The sequence below is a fragment of the Pleurodeles waltl genome, chromosome 4_2 (genome assembly GCF_031143425.1).
Source record: "Pleurodeles waltl isolate 20211129_DDA chromosome 4_2, aPleWal1.hap1.20221129, whole genome shotgun sequence".
Taxonomy (NCBI): Eukaryota; Metazoa; Chordata; class Amphibia; order Caudata; family Salamandridae; genus Pleurodeles; species Pleurodeles waltl.
Window position 1 is genome coordinate 427,644,771 of NC_090443.1, and position 15,963 is coordinate 427,660,733.

Consider the following 15,963-nt stretch of genomic DNA (forward strand, 5'->3'; position numbering starts at 1 on the left):
CAGCTATGGGTTTTAGACTACTAGGTGGGTCAGCAGTTTTGTGGTGTCAGTGGTGGCTTAAAGCCACAACATTCTGACATGAAGTTCTGATGAAAATGTTGATCTTCCCATGATGGAGAGGTACTATTCGGGAAGCATGTTGATGATGCACTTCAAGCTATAAAATCGGACACTGACACCGCCAGATCGATTGCCACTCTACAGTATTGTATAAATACAGAAAGTGTATTTTCGTGGGGCTAGGGGAAGAGGACAACCTTCATTTCATGGAGGATACCAGCAGTATAGGAATCCATCTTACTCCACCACCACTCACGCCGCCAGGCCCCAATATCAACAAAGGCAACCGCCTTCAGCTGCATACAGCAGACCTCCTCACAGAGGGAAAGCCCGGATGGCAGGGCAGGGCAGGGAAGCCTCCCGTAGGCAATGACTGGCTGCAAGCACCGGCTCCCTCTCGTTCTTCCCCATCAAAACTTCAAGAAAAACATCACCTTTATCATTTGCATCAAATAACCAGGGACAAATGGGTGCTAGATGAAATAGTTTGGCCACCTCCTAGTGTTCACACAGATACCCCCAGTGACACCACCTTCTCTGGTACAAGAAAAACACCTACATTTGCTCAACTTGGAAGCAGAGATCATGTTGCGCAGAGGAGCAATAGAAGTCGTACCCTATTCTCTAAGGGGGAAAGGCTTTTACTCCCGCTTCTTCTTGATTCGAAAAACGTCTTGTTTATGGAGAATCCTGGACTTAAGAGAGCTATACAAATACCTGAAGAAGCAAACATTCTGCATGGTTACATTGTAGGACATCTTACCGCTTCTCAACAAAGTCGACTATCTGGCCTCCCTGGACCTTCAAGATGCCTACTTTCATATACCCATTCACCCAAGACACAGAAGGTTCTTAAGATTCACTGTAGCCGGCAGGCATTTTCAGTTCAAAGTCCTTCCCGTTGGGCTCAAGTCCACACCCCGGATTTTCACCAAATGTCTATTCCCAGTCGCAGCTTACCAAAGACGCAACCACCATCAAGTTTTCCCCTATTTGGATGACTGGTTAGTACAAGCTCCAGGTCCATCAGAGTGGCCTTCTGCTTTTTCAAGAACTTAGGCCTCACTCTTAACCAGGGGCAGTCACTACTCCAACCATCAACAAGGATTACTTTCCTGGGGTTTACTGGATACGGAAATAGCCAAAGCTTACCCAATGCTAGACAGACAAGGGAAACTAACCACCCTAGCAAAGCAAATATAGAGAAGAAAGTCTTTCAGTTTGAAAGTACAAATCATTGATAGGAATAATGTCATCTTGTATAAACATAATTCCCCACTGTCGCCTTCATATGTGCCCACTCAGAGGAGCTGCACAAGCAGTGGAAACAGGCGCAAGGGTCCTTCGAAGACATAATACAGGTAACTCCATTCACGGTAACATCTCTCAACTGGTGGACAGTTTGTTGCAAATGTCTCAGGAGGTCAATGCTTCTTAGCTCAAACTCCCCCGTTAACGATAACTACAGATGTGTCAATGGAGGGATGGGGTGCATACTTACAGGATCTTCAAGTAAGCGTCAAATGGCCCACTTTTCACTGCACTCTCCATATCAACCTCCTCTAGCTGAGGGCAGAATATTTGGTGTTACAAGCCTTTCTTCAAAGAATTCGCGGGTCAGTAGTGCGTGTCAGAACGGACAATACCACGGCAATGCACTACATCAACAAGCAAGGAGGAACTCGCTCCTATACCAGGAAGCACAAACCATTTGGAATTGGTTTATTCAACATTCCATGCACATAAAGGTGGAAAAACATCCCCCAGTTCATCAAAATGCCATTGTAGATTCTCTGAGCAGGCTGACAACATCTACCCACAAATGGGAACTGAACCAACAAGCACTGAATGGAATATTCCTTCAGTAGGGCAAACCGAACTTGGATCTCTGTTGCGAACTCCCAGAACGCCAAATGCCGGTTTTACGCAAGCTGACATCACCAAAGGGGTCGTGGGGGGGGGATTCCTTTTCGATTGCATGGTCAGGAATCTATGCGTATGCCTTCCCTCCAATCCCTCTCCTACCGAGAGTAATCAGCATGATCAAGTCAGAGCCCTGACAGATATTACTAATAGCCCCTACGTGGCCACGCCAACATTGGTACATGGAGCTTCTAATAATGTCTCTATGTCCACCCATAAAGATAAAGCGAATTCCTTCGATGCTGACCATGAACCAGGGCCAAGTGAGACACCTGGGTCCCAAATTTCCGAGCTTATCAGCATGGTTCCTGAGTTCAATGAATTCGGCCATTTGAACATTCCTAATGATTGCAAAGAAATACTAGCCACATCCCAGGGGGCTAGCACAAACAAAACATTACCGCCTTAAGTAGAAAATATTCTGTTTGTGGTGCAGGTCTGCTGATGTACATCCTCTGTCTTCCTCTCCGGACAAGATCTTACCTTACCTATTGTATCTAGCACATTCAGGTTTGCAACATTAAAGTTATTTTGGCAGCCATTTCTCGTTTTTGGAGAATGTCAGTAAACAATCTCTTTGGTCTCATAAAGCAATTCTTAAAGGGTCTTTTTAGGTCCTATCCTCCAGTCAGAGCCCCTCCTCCCACATGGCAATAGAAAATGGTTCTTGGCCTGCTGATGAAGAAGCCATTTGAGCCCATTTATAAGGCGGACATCAAATATTGGAAGGCATCATCATCATTACATGGAAGGCATCACTCCTCCTTGCGCTTACATCTGCACGTAGGGTTAGTGAAATACAAGCATTCACGATAGAGGAACTTTTTTTTGTTGTTTGTTTTGTTGGTTTTTTTTACACAAATTAAAGAGGACAGTTATCTTGCGCACCAATCCTAAATTCATATCCAAGGTCCCCTCAGACTTTCATCTTAATTGAACCTGTGGTACTGAGAACATTCTTCCCTAGCGCTCAGACTGCAGCGGAAAGATTCCTCCACTCGCTAGACCTGAAGAGATGTCTATTATTTGGACAGTACGAAAGCTTTTAGGAAGTCAAACTTTTCGTAGCTTTCAGTAACCCTAGAAAAGGGTTCCCAGTCAGTAAACAGACTATCTCTCGATGGATTACAGGTGCAGTTGTACATTGCCATCAGAAAGCTGGTCTACTGGATTGTCATTGCCGGACATCTGCTGAGCTGCAACGTGGAAGACGGCACAAACCTTCACAAGGCACTACTGCCTAGATACCGAAACACTCAGGGATGCAGCGGTTGGGCAGGTACTACTCAGACATCTGACAACACTGCATGTGTGACCTGCTGCTTTTGCCGATAACAGCCAGGCTTCCTGTGAAACCAGCTGATCATTCCGTTGCAGAAAATCGCTCCAGCAATTGAGAGGTCAGTAAAGCACATCCTAGAGTGAAACACTTCAGATCAGAAGATCGGTTGGACACTGAGGTGGAAGAAGCAGGCTTGTCTGTCCTTCTTGCCTTCCCAAGGGGTCAAGAGCCCAGAGTTAACGTCCTCTGAACGTTTAGTGTCAAGCAGAAGGCTGAGTATTTAGCCCCTAAACACTAAAAACCGACAACCAAGTCCATGCCTATTGGTCTAGTCCTGCAGGAGATACAGCAAGGTTGCCATCTCTGCCTGAAAAAGCACCTCCGACCCAAAGCAGAATGCTGCTTCTGAGATGCCTATGGGTCGCCTCCCCATCTGTGAAGCCACTAGAGAATTTACCATTGGCATCAGTTGAACTCTCTAAATCCACCACTGTGCCTCCCCCGGCTACTGCATTGACTCTGCCTTCGTGCTGCAATCCATAATGGCTCATGGAGCGTTGATGCTGATGCAGACTCCCTCAGTGCTGCAGAACAAGGTGCTGATTGTGCTCTCTGACTCTGAGCCACTCCAACCCCAACCAAGGTTGCACTCGATTTCTATCAAAGCGCAACCTCCCCTGGTTGACTTACCACCTCCACAAGGAAGAACAAAAACTCAGAATTCCTTATTTGATTCAGATGACGACTATGAAGTGGGTGATTAGTTAATCATACCACAAAGCACGTTGGTATGATGACCTCCAAGATGCCAGTGGTTTTGACACTTCCTCTATGTTGGCACTCTTCTCACCCCCATGCCACTGAGGAAAGTGAGAGTGCATATTTTGCAGTGGTCATGCATAGCACAACCAGAGTTTATCAACCTCCAGCTTCAATCATGGATGTCTTGATGGAAGTGCTTCAGTTGAAGCAAACATCTACTGAGCCCCAACTATCCTTCATGGAGGCACTTAAAGAAACTCTCTTAGTGGCCTGAGCCAGACTTTGCTCTGGCCCCCCTAGTTAATCATCAAATTGCAAGACGGCACTGACCTGCCCCAGCAAACCAACACTTTTGGCTCAGCATCCCTCCCTTGAAATCTTGGTAGTTCAGGCGTCTACCAGTCAAACAAACATGAATACCTTTCTGCCTGCTCCACCGGGTAGGGAGTCCAAATGAGTGGAGTCCCTTGGGAGGAGGTTACTTTCTTTCACCAGCTTGGCCTTCAGGTTAGTTAGTGAATGCTAGTTGCCTGCTGAGACACTATTCCCACGGTCTCGATGCAGCCAAGTTCACAGTTCGTTGTGGCTCATAAATCATTGACTCCATCGGAAGAGCCATTGCTATAGGTGTCACAATTTTTTGCTATGCTTGGCTGCGATCAATGTTCAGCCGTTCCTTATAGATAGGCCCATTGACAGGACTCACCTCTTTGGGGACAAGGGAGACTGCTCTGGGGCGTTGGACAAGTACATTACCACAGCACGCTCGTTGGGCTTATCTGCCCCAACTTGCCAGCCGCAGCAGTCCTTTTGTTTGTTTCACAGTTTCAGCAAATATACCCCTTACTACCAGTCAGTTCAGTCTCAGCAAAGTGTCCAACCATTTTGTGGCCATAAAATCAGACAGGTGGGGCCTGCAGATTGTGTGTAAGGGATACGCCTTATCCTTCACTGCCACTTCGTGGCACCCTCCTCCATCCCTGAATCAACTGACAGAGGGCCATCTGTCTGTCTTGCAGCAGGAAGTGTGAGCCTTTTTAACCAAAGGAGCTATCAATAGGGTGCTGGCACCAAAAGTGAGTTGTGGTTATTAGTTCTACGTTCTGGTGTCTAAGGAGGATAGAGGCTTTAGTCCTATTTTAGATATGCACTCCCTCAATGCTCAATGGCTTCCTCTAGGCCACATTTAAAATGCTCATCCTAGTCCAGGTCTTGTGCGCCACCGACCGCAGAGATTGACTTCTAGTACAGGGCATACAGGGCACCTATTTCCATATTCCAGTCCTGCCGGCCCATCAGCCCAACCCTATGGTTCATGGTTGAACAGTAGCATTTTCAATTTGCTATGCTCTCCTTTGGTCTCCAGCTCTCCTTGGGTGGTGTTGAAAGTGATGGCGGAGGTTGCTACGTACTTTTGGGAGTCAGGGGATTTCAGTCTTCCCGTACCTCAATGGCTGGCTTTTGAAGGCAGGATACAGTCGCCAACCACTTCCAGGCAACTGCGAATCTCCTGTCATCTTTGGAATTCTCTATCAACGTGGCGAAATTAGACCTGACTCCTCAGACACTCGTCTTCATTGGAGCAATTCTGGACATGGTCTGGTTTCGTGCCTTGACCCTGGCAAGGAGAATCCAGGACACTAAGGCTATCATCCTGATTTTTCACTTTCGGGCCTCAATTTAAATGAGGTTGACTCTGATGCACTTATTTCTCTGTGTACGCCTTGCTGCTCAGTGCCACAGGTACCCAGAATTGAGGGTTTGACATGCGAAACCCAAGGGTCCTAAAGTGGTTGGTAAGTACAGTACGTGGTGAGGTTGCGCAACCACACCATCTAATACACCTCATCTCCTCACAATCATATGTATGGATTAAGGAACCATTTGTTAAATATTGTAAATATATTTAACTCAATAGCGAAGTGAACAAACTTTAACTCCTAAACAGTCTACCATTAAGTGTCGTAGACTGCTTTATAGTAAAATTGCTGTTAGGAAAGAGTTAATTTTGAAGTAATAACTCGTGTAAACGGCATTCAGATTTGGACAGCAAAAATCTCCACCCAAATTTTAAGAAGATGAAGCAATCACCAGAATGCTGCTATCGAAATTTGCTAAAATAGGTCAGAGCTGAAGGCCACCGTTAGCTGTACTGCTTCTGTGCCCGATTTATTTTATTCATTTTGGTTTATACATCCATCAACCACTCTTTCATGGTGTCTCTTGTATTGTGAACCATGTGTGCAGTCCTATTTCCATGTTCTTGAAGATGGCGATTTCTGTTTGTTAACACGAGGAGACGTCTCTACTGGACAAGTTAACGATTATAACATAGGGTCACCCATCCTAACTAGTTGAACTAAAGAGTTCAAATAAGATTTAGCAAGAAATTAACTAACTAACCATAGGGTCATTCATCCAAATTGTGGAATTTCAAATCTCGTATGGATTGGAGAAACAATATATTGTTAATCAAACTCTCAGATAACAATATAGTCTCACTTTTCATGACAGAAGTTACTCTGAGATTTTTTTTTATATATATATATATATATCTACACAAATATATATATGTTCGGTGGCATGTGTAGCTAGTGTTGGGCTTGAAGTGTTGCAAGTTGTTTTTCTTAGAATAATCTTTTCGAGTCACGAGATCGAGTGGTGACTCCTCGGTGATAGAGCGCATGGGCATTGAGTCCTTTGTTAGATTGTTTTCTTTCAGCCATCGGGTTCGGACGTGTTTCTCCTTGCTCCAGTGAATCTCGTTCAGTATCTTTCGAACTTTACATTTCATCCTATCAACGTTGGTATAGTTTTTAATCATGTCTGCCATACTTTTACTAGTTGATCCAAATTTTATCATCGGGTCGATGTAAGGTCCGCAGGGGCGTCCATGCCCTACTTGGACCTACTTCAACAACTGTAGTCAGAGAATAATAGGCTAATGGAACGTACTTCGTTTTGTTCTGCCCTCGGTGTCACTCCAAGTTTCCGTACATGGATCTGCACTTGGTGTGTAATTTGTGTCTGTCTCCAGAACACAAAGAGGAAACCTGCGACACCTGTAGGTCTTTTCGATCCACGAAGACCCTCCGGGACCCAAGAGCACGTTGTTTAGAAATGGCGTTGAAAACAGATGACACTCCCGACATATTCGAAGAGGAGCACGCGCAGGGGGAAGTTGGACGCCTGGCAGCCCTCTCGATTCTGAGTTGGACCAAGATTAAACGCTGAGAGTCAGTCAATCCCAACGGCCCAGTGCGTGAGTACGCCAGCACCATCACAACAAGTAAAGACTTTTAAGAAGGCTTCTAAATTGATCATCTGTCCTCCACTGACCTTGGGCCTTAGAATAATCTGAAAAATACATTCAAATGCCCCACCCTCCAGTTCGGCTTTGAAATTAACAAAGACCAAAATGCCTTCGGCACCGACCAAACACACATCCGCATCCCAATCTGTTTCGGGATTGAGTAAAAAACTGGAAATGACCATTTCAGAGCAGAAGAAACTATTGCCATCTCCTTCGAAGCTGACATTTTCAGTTCAAAAAAAGCATTTGGTCTTGAAGGGTTTGTAGCTGAAAACTATAGTGGGCAAAGAAAAAAGTTCCTCTGAGGAGACATCTTTTGTAGAAGCTATCCTCAAATTGGTGGAGGCGAGACAGCACAAAATTCACATACAAAAAGGAACAGGAAGAATCATGGCTTCCCCTCCTCTTCCAGTTAAAAAGAGACCTACATTCCAAGAAACATTGGACACTGTGCCTCCCCCCCAAGAAAGTCTTCAAAGAAAAAGGCAAGGCTCCAGAACAACCTCTGCCTTCACCATCTCATTCTCCTGCACCTCCCTCTACTTCACCACCACCACATTCACCTACATCATTTCTTCACCCACAGTTTTCTCCACAAGCATCATCATCACCTCGTAGAGATGATCTAAGTGATGTTCCACAAGATGTGGATCCATGGGATCTATTCAATCAAAATCCAGTACCCTCTAATGCCCCCGACCTCCCTCCAGCAAGGTCTTCTCCTCCTGAGGATGCGACTGCATACAATCAAGGTATTGCAAGAGCAGTAGTGTATCGTAATATGCAAATGCATACAGATCTAATCGGAGAGGATTTTCTCTTCGACACACTATCCAACACACCCAGAGTCTCCATTTCTACCTATGCTACCAGGCATGCTCAGACATATTAGTGACATATTTAAAGAACCTGTTAGGGCAAGAATATTCATGCCAAAGGTAGACAAGAAATATAAAGCTGCTGCCTCAGATCCAACTTTCATAAAAACGCAACTACCACCACACTTTACAGTGGTAAGTGCAGCACAAAAAAAGGTTGCCAGTCAGTCCACAGGGGATGCTCCTCTCTAGATAAGGAGAGCAAAAAACTAGATGCAGCAGGCAAAAGAGTAGCTTCTCAAGCTGCAAATCATTGGAGAATTGCAAATTCTCAAGCACTCCTGGCAAAGTATGACAGGGCCCACTGGGATGAGATGGATGAGTTATTGCAACATCATCCACTGGAGCATCAAAAAAAGAGGACAAGAGATAGTTGCAGAAGGACAAGCCATCTCCACTAATTCCATCAGATGTGCCATTGATGCTGCTGACACCGCAGCACGTAGTGTGAACACTAGCGTTCTTATGAGAAGGCATGCCTGGTGAAGGTGTTCAGGATTTGAACCAGAGTTACAAAAGCAGGCTTGAACATGCCTTTTAACAAGGAGCATTTATTTGGCCCGAAGGTAGATACAACTATAGAAAAAATAAAAAGGACCCTGACACAGCTAAAGCCCAAGGGTGCCTTATTAACTACACCTAGCAGGGGTAATTTTTGTAGGCCACAATTTAGAGGTAGTTTTAAATCAACCACCGAACCTTCTAACTCACAACAAAAGCAAAGAACACATTTCTCGAACAGAGGTTCCTTCAGAGGATCTTATATAGGCACAAATAATGGAGGGAGATACAAAACATCTGTCTCTAGCTAGTCTCCCTCTAATACAAAACAGTGACTTTTTACAAATCTCCACAGCACATACATCTTCTGTGGGAGGAAGACTGGCAAATTTCTATCCACAATGGTACAATATAAACGCAGACTAGTGGGTTCTAGCAATTATTCACCATGGCTACTGTCTAGAACTAATCTCCACTCCACCAAATATACATCCTCGCTTTCACACGATCATCTCTTTCTCTTAAATTAAGAGGTACAGTCTTATTCTCAAATGAGCTATAGAACTAGGTTCCCCTATCACAACAAGGGGTAGAGGATTATATTCACTATATTTCCTCATACCAAAGAAAGACGGGTCTTTAAGACCAGTTCTCGATTTCTGGCCTCCCAAACTATACATACTTTCAGATCTTTTCCGTATGGTCACTCTGCAAGATGTTATTCCTCTATTACAACAAGGAGATTACATGACACCAATTAGATCTCAAAGATGCATATTTTCACATTCCCATACATCCGGCACATCGCAAATACCTAAGATTTGTCATTGAGGGAAAACATTATCATTTCAAAGTACTACTATTCGGGATAACAGCCCCAAGGGTATTCACAAAATGCTTCGCTGTAGTAGCTGCATTTCTCAGAAGGCAACACATTCACAGCTTGGACTATTGGCTCATAAAAGCAAATACCATCTAAGAATGACCACAGCATACTCAAAACACAGTAAATCTACACAATTTGGGATTTACAATGAACTATCTCAAATCCCATCTCCAATCTTCACAAATACAGCCTTATTTGGGAGCAATTGTCAATAGTCGTTCAGCATTGGCATATCCAAATCCAGTTAGGATTCAGGCTTGTTGGAATCTCCTGCTTCAATTATAGGAGAATCATAATTACACAGTAAAACTAGTAATGCAACTATTTGGGATGATTGGCTCCTGCATTGCCATTGTTCCCCATGCAAGACTACATATGCGTCCACTACAACAGTGCCTGCCTTGTCAGTGGTCTCAGTCACAGGGTCATCTTCAGGATCTAGTGTTGTTGAACTGCCAAACTTATCGCTCTCTGCAATGGTGGAATCCCACCAACCTCTCAAAAGGGTGACCCTTTCAGGACCCAGTGCCTCAGATTACTATTACAACAGATGCATCACAGATAGGTTGGGGAGTTCAACAACCTCACCATACAAGGGAAATGGGATTCCATTCAAAAGACTTGTCATGTAAATTACTTGGAACTACTGGCAGTCTTCCTAGTACTCAAAGCATTTTATACACAATTCTCACACAAGGTAGTGTTGATATGCATCGACAATATGACAACAATGTATTGTCTGCAAAAACAGACCGGGAGACACATCTCAATTGCCCCTTCTAGCTAAGACAATTTGGAAGTGGGTGATTCAAAATCGTATTCCACTACTGCCAGAGTATCTCCCAGGATTGGACAATCAATACCTATTAAGCAGGATGCAGCACCAAGTCCACAAATGGGAAATTCACCCACAGGTAAATCAAAAATACTTTAAACTATGGAGAACACCAGAGATAGATCTCTTCGCCACAGCAGAAAACTTATACTTTACATCCAGATAACCAATCCCTCCGTTCAAGGGCTTGCTCTATGGATGAATTGGTCAAGGATATTTGCTTACTCTTTTCCACCTCTCCTACTCATTTCATTTCTGATACACAAACTGAAATAAACCTCACTCACCATGAATCTCATGGCCCCCACATGGGCACTTCAGCATTGGTATACAACACTGTTGGCTATGTCTGTATTACCACATCACAAACTCAAACAGACCATATCTCCTTACTCAGAGGAGAGCTCAAATCAGACATCCGAATCTCAGCACACTAAGTCTTGCGATACGGTTCCTTAGTTTATAGAATTTGGTTACTTACAGCTTTCATCTGAATGTATGGATAGTCTTAAAGAAGCATGCAAACCGACAACTAGACAATATTATGCTGCTAAATAAAAACATTTTGTATATTATTGTCAGTCCAAAAATATTGACGCACTTAAGGCTTCAGTACAAGACATTGTCTGCTATTTATTACATTTACAAAAAGCAAATTTAGCATATTCTTCTATTAGGCTTCATTTAGCAGCTATAGCAGCTTATCTTCAAAACAGACAGCCTATTTCTTTATTTATAATTCCTGTCAGCAAAGCATTCAGGGCAGGCCTTAAGAGTCATTCCACCTAGAGTTCCTCCAGCTCCTGTATGGAATCTTAATATTGTACTACAAGACTTATAGGTCCACCATTTGAACCCTTGCATTATTGTACTTTAGAGTTTCTCTTATGAAATGTTGCTTTTTTAAAAGCCATAACTTCATTAAGAAGCGAAATTCAAGCGTTCACTCTAGAAGAACTTTTCTTCCAAATACATTAAGACGAAATAGTACTTAGAACAAATCCAAATTTCCTAACTAAGGTAGTTTCACCTTTTCATATTAATCAAGCAGTGGAATTGCCATTCTTCTTTCCACAACCAGATTCTGTTGCTGAACGAGCTCTGCATACACCGGATGTTAAAAGAGCTCTTATGTATTACATTGATAGGACTAAACGCTTGAGGAAATCAAAAAAACTATTTGTAGCTTTTTCAGAACCTCACAAAGGTAATCCAGTTTCAAAAAATGGATCAGCTAGAATGGATAGTTAAGTGTATTCAAGCTTGCTATATTAAAGCCAAAAATCAACTACCTGTAGCCCCTAAAGCACATCCTACCACAAAAAAAGGTGCCTCTGTGGCCTTTTTAGGGAATATTCCAATGGCAGATATCTGTAAAGCTGCTACATGGTCTACACCACACTCATTTTCTAAACACTACTGTGTAGACATTTTAGGTCGCCAACAGGCAAATGTTGGACAGGCAGTACTTAGAACATTATTTCAAACTACTCTAACTCCTACAGGTTAGGCACCTCTTAATTAGTAGGGGACTGCATTACAGTCTATGCAAAGCATGTATATCTACAGCTACACATGCCATTGAACGGAAAATGTTACTTACACAGTAGAAATCAGTTTGTGGCATGTAGTGCTGTAGATTCACATGCACCCTCCCTGGAAGCCTGTAGTTGTTGTAGTACAACATATTGTAAATATATACATACATTGCATGGACATCTCTCTTTCTTACTTACTATCTACTTGTATGTACGTATATACACTCTTTAATTCACCCGCCTGCGGGAAAACAATCTAACAAATAACTCAATGCCCATGTGCAGTGTCACCGAGAGGAGGAGTCACTCAATCTTGTGACTCTAACATATTCTTCGAAGAAAAACAACTTGTAACACTCCGAGCCCAACACTAGATGGCGGACTTAACATTAATTAACATTTTCCTTCTGGGCACAATTATCGGTCCTCCAATCAGACTGCCACTTCTGGAGGGCCTTCTGTGACAGCATCAGGGTAACGCTTGCACACAAGCCTGTGCAGGCTACATCTCCATGCATGGTAATTGTGAGTCAGACATTGACAGAATGTAATCTACCACAGGAAGTAAGGGATGTTATCATAGCAGCCGGGTGTCCTGCAAAACTCATTTAATGCGGACACTGGGATAAGTTTGTGGCTAGGTGTGCCAACCGTGATATGGACCCATTACAAGCCAAACTGTCGGATGTGTTACTGTTCAGGATGTCTTTGGCCCAGCAATGACTTAGGGTAGGCACTCTTAAAGGTTACTCATCAGACCTTTCTGCCATTTTCCATTTGCTGAATCAACCATTCTTGTGCAAATCACCTGTTGTGAGGCATTTTCTCAAAGGTCTGGTACATGTTTGTCCCGTAAAGCTTTTGTGATGCCACAGTGGGAATTAATTTGGTGAAGTGTACTCCTTTTGAATCTACAGCTGCCCCTATCAGCTAGACACCAAAGGGGTCTTCTCTCCACCCTCTCCATATTGCGCTTGCTCTCGTATCCTCTGTTGCTTTCTCACCTGTGTCCTTATGTGCCCAATCCTGCCCTCCATGTTGCTTTCCCCTACCCATCCCATACTTTTCCCTACTCTGTAAGGTTTCCTTCCATCTACACCCTCCATGTCGACCTCACCACCTACGCTTCGGAAACCACTTTCGCACATTTTTTTTTTTTATTTGCAGACCGAACTCTGCTTGGCTACTAAAAAGGGTGGAAAAAGCATCTGTCATTTTGTAAGCTCATGCATGCATGGTGTGTTAGGTCTCAAACGCGAGTGTCAGTATGACGAGCAACACCCTGAGAAGCCTGCCAAAGGCAAATTGTCTGGGGTGCAAAAGGTTTAAAATCTATCTAGCATGTGGAAGAAGGCATAGCCTACTAGGATTACATTGAAAGCTATAAAAAAATGTTCCTGTCTCTTTAAAGTCCAGGAACTTCCGGCAGCATCAGATCCACGCAGTGTGTAACATTTGCTTCCCATTCAATAAAGGAAACGCCAATAGATATTGGAAAGGACATTCAAGGCATAAGATTAAGAGCCATGCTACAAGACATGAGGACTGAAGAAGAGAGGAACAATAACCAATGAATAGAGAAACACTCTTCTCAACCAGGCTCTGAAGAGCAGCCACCTCTTGAGAAAGACTCTCACAAATGGAGATCTAGGACCGATCCACTATTCTTCAACACATGCTTATATAGTAATGCTCCTATACGGTGTAAAGCAGGTCTTTAAATCTCTTGCACCTCACACAACACCTCCCCTATAGGAGTTTAATTTTTAAAAAAGTAGCAGCTTTTTTTTTATTTTTTTTTTATTTTTATTTTTTTCAAGGCTACCATTCCTATGTCAGAGCATTTTATGCCATTTGGTTGTCCAGCAGTGGATATTTATTTGTTTCACATGCCGCGTTAATTTCTCATTGGCACCAAAAGAAAAAGATACCTACACGAGGTATGAGGACTAGAGAAGTCATACTGATTATTCTCAGTGTAGGAAAATGCCACTGTTGGCATGGTTACCCCCTAACGTTTTGCCTTTTGTTGATCCTAGTTATGATTGAAAGTGTGCTGGGACCCTGCTAACCAGGCCCCAGCACCAGTGTTCTTTCCCTAAAACTGTACCTTTTGTCTCCACAATTGGCACACCCCTGGCACACAGTTAATTTCCTTGTAAAAGGTACCCATGGTACCAAGGGTCTGTGGCCAGGGAAGGTCTCTAAGGGCTGCAGCATGTATTTTGCCACCCTGGGGACCCCTCACTCAGCACATGCACACTGCCTCACAGCTTTTGTGTGCTGGTGGGGAGAAAAAGACTAAGTCGACATGGCACTCCCCTCAGGGTGCCATGCCCACAACCACTGCCTGTGGCATAGGTAAGTCACCCCTCTAGCAGGCCTTACAGCCCTAAGGCAGGGTGCACTATACCACAGGTGAGGGCATATGTGCATGAGCACTGTGCCCCTAAAGTGTCTAAGCAAAACCTTAGACATTGTAAGTGCAGGGTAGCCATAAAGAGTATATGGTCTGGGAGTTTGTTAAACACGAACTCCACAGTTCCATAATGGCTACACTGAATACTGGGAAGTTTGGTATCAAACGTCTTTGCACAATAAATCCATACTGATGCCAGTGTGGGATTTATTGAGAAATGCACACAGAGGGCATATAAGAGATGCCCCCTGCATGCCGGTCCAACTACTAGTGCTAGGCTGACCAGTTTTTGCAAGCCTACCACATCCAGATGGGTTTCTGGTCACATGGGGTGAGTGCCTTTGTGCACTCTGTGACCAGGAACAAAGCCTGTCCTGAGTGGAGGTGCTTCACACCTCCCACTGCAGGAACTGTAACACCTGGCAGTGAGCCTCAGAGGCTCCAGCCTGGTGTTACAGAGCCCCAGGGCACTCCAGCTAGTGGAGATGCCTTCCCCGGACACAGCCCCCACTTTTCGCGGCAAGTCCGCAATAGATAATAAGAAAAACAAGGAGTCACCCTCCAGCCAGGACAGCTCCTAAGGTGTCCTGAGCTGAGGTGACCCCTGCCTTAGAAAAGACTCCACCTTGCTTTGGGGAATTTCCCCCAATAGGATTAGGGGTGTGCCCCCCTCCCCACAGGGAGGAGGCACAAGGAGGGTGTAGCCACCCTCAGGGACAGTAGCCATTGGCTACTGCCCTCCAGCCCTAAACACACCCCTAAATTGAGTATTTAGGGGCGACCCTGAACCCAGGAAAACAGATTTCCTGACGACCTAAACAAGAAGGACTTCTGACCTGAAAGTCCTGCAGAGAAGACAGAGACGACAACTGACTTGGCCCCAGCCCTACTGGCCTGTTTCCAGACTCAAAGAACCTGCAACAGCGATGCATCCAGCGGGACCAGCGACCTCTGTCGACTCAGAGTACTGCCCTGCAACCTAAAGGTCCAGGAAACTCCTGTGGACAGCGGCTCTGTCCAAACAAAGTAGAAACCAACTTTAAAGGGACTCTAGCCTCACTCCTGAAGCATGAGTCCCCAACACTTTGTCCTCAACACTTTGCACCCGATGCCCCTGGCCGGTGTACAGAAGAACCAACAATGCAGCGAGGACCCCCAGGTGACTCCCACGACATGGCCACCCTGAGACGACCTCCCTGCACCCCCACAGTGACTCCTGCAGAGAGAATCCAGAGGCTCCCCCTGACCGCAACTGCCCAGTAACAAAGAACCTGACGCCTAGAAGAAGCACTGCACCCGCAGCTCCCAGGCCCGAGAGAAACCAACTACGGGTGCAGGAGTGACCAGCAGACGGCCCTCATCTTTGCCCAATCAGTGGCTGGCCCAAGAAGCCCCCCTGTGCCCTGCCTGCATCACCAGAGTGAACCCTGGGTCCCTCCTTTGAAACCAGTGTAAAACCCGACACCTACTTTGCACACTGCACCCGGCCGCCCCTGTGCCGCTGAGCGTGTATTTTCTGTGCCTGTTTGTGAACCCCCGTGACCTCCCGCCCCTCTCTCCATAGGG

General features: G+C 44.8%; 1 protein-coding gene across 5 annotated transcripts in view; it reads left to right on the forward strand.

Annotated features, from left to right (window-relative positions):
• Positions 1 to 15,963, forward strand: part of BRD4 (bromodomain containing 4) — a 1,024,368-nt gene that overhangs the window by 996,275 nt on the left and 12,130 nt on the right. The window lies entirely within an intron of this gene.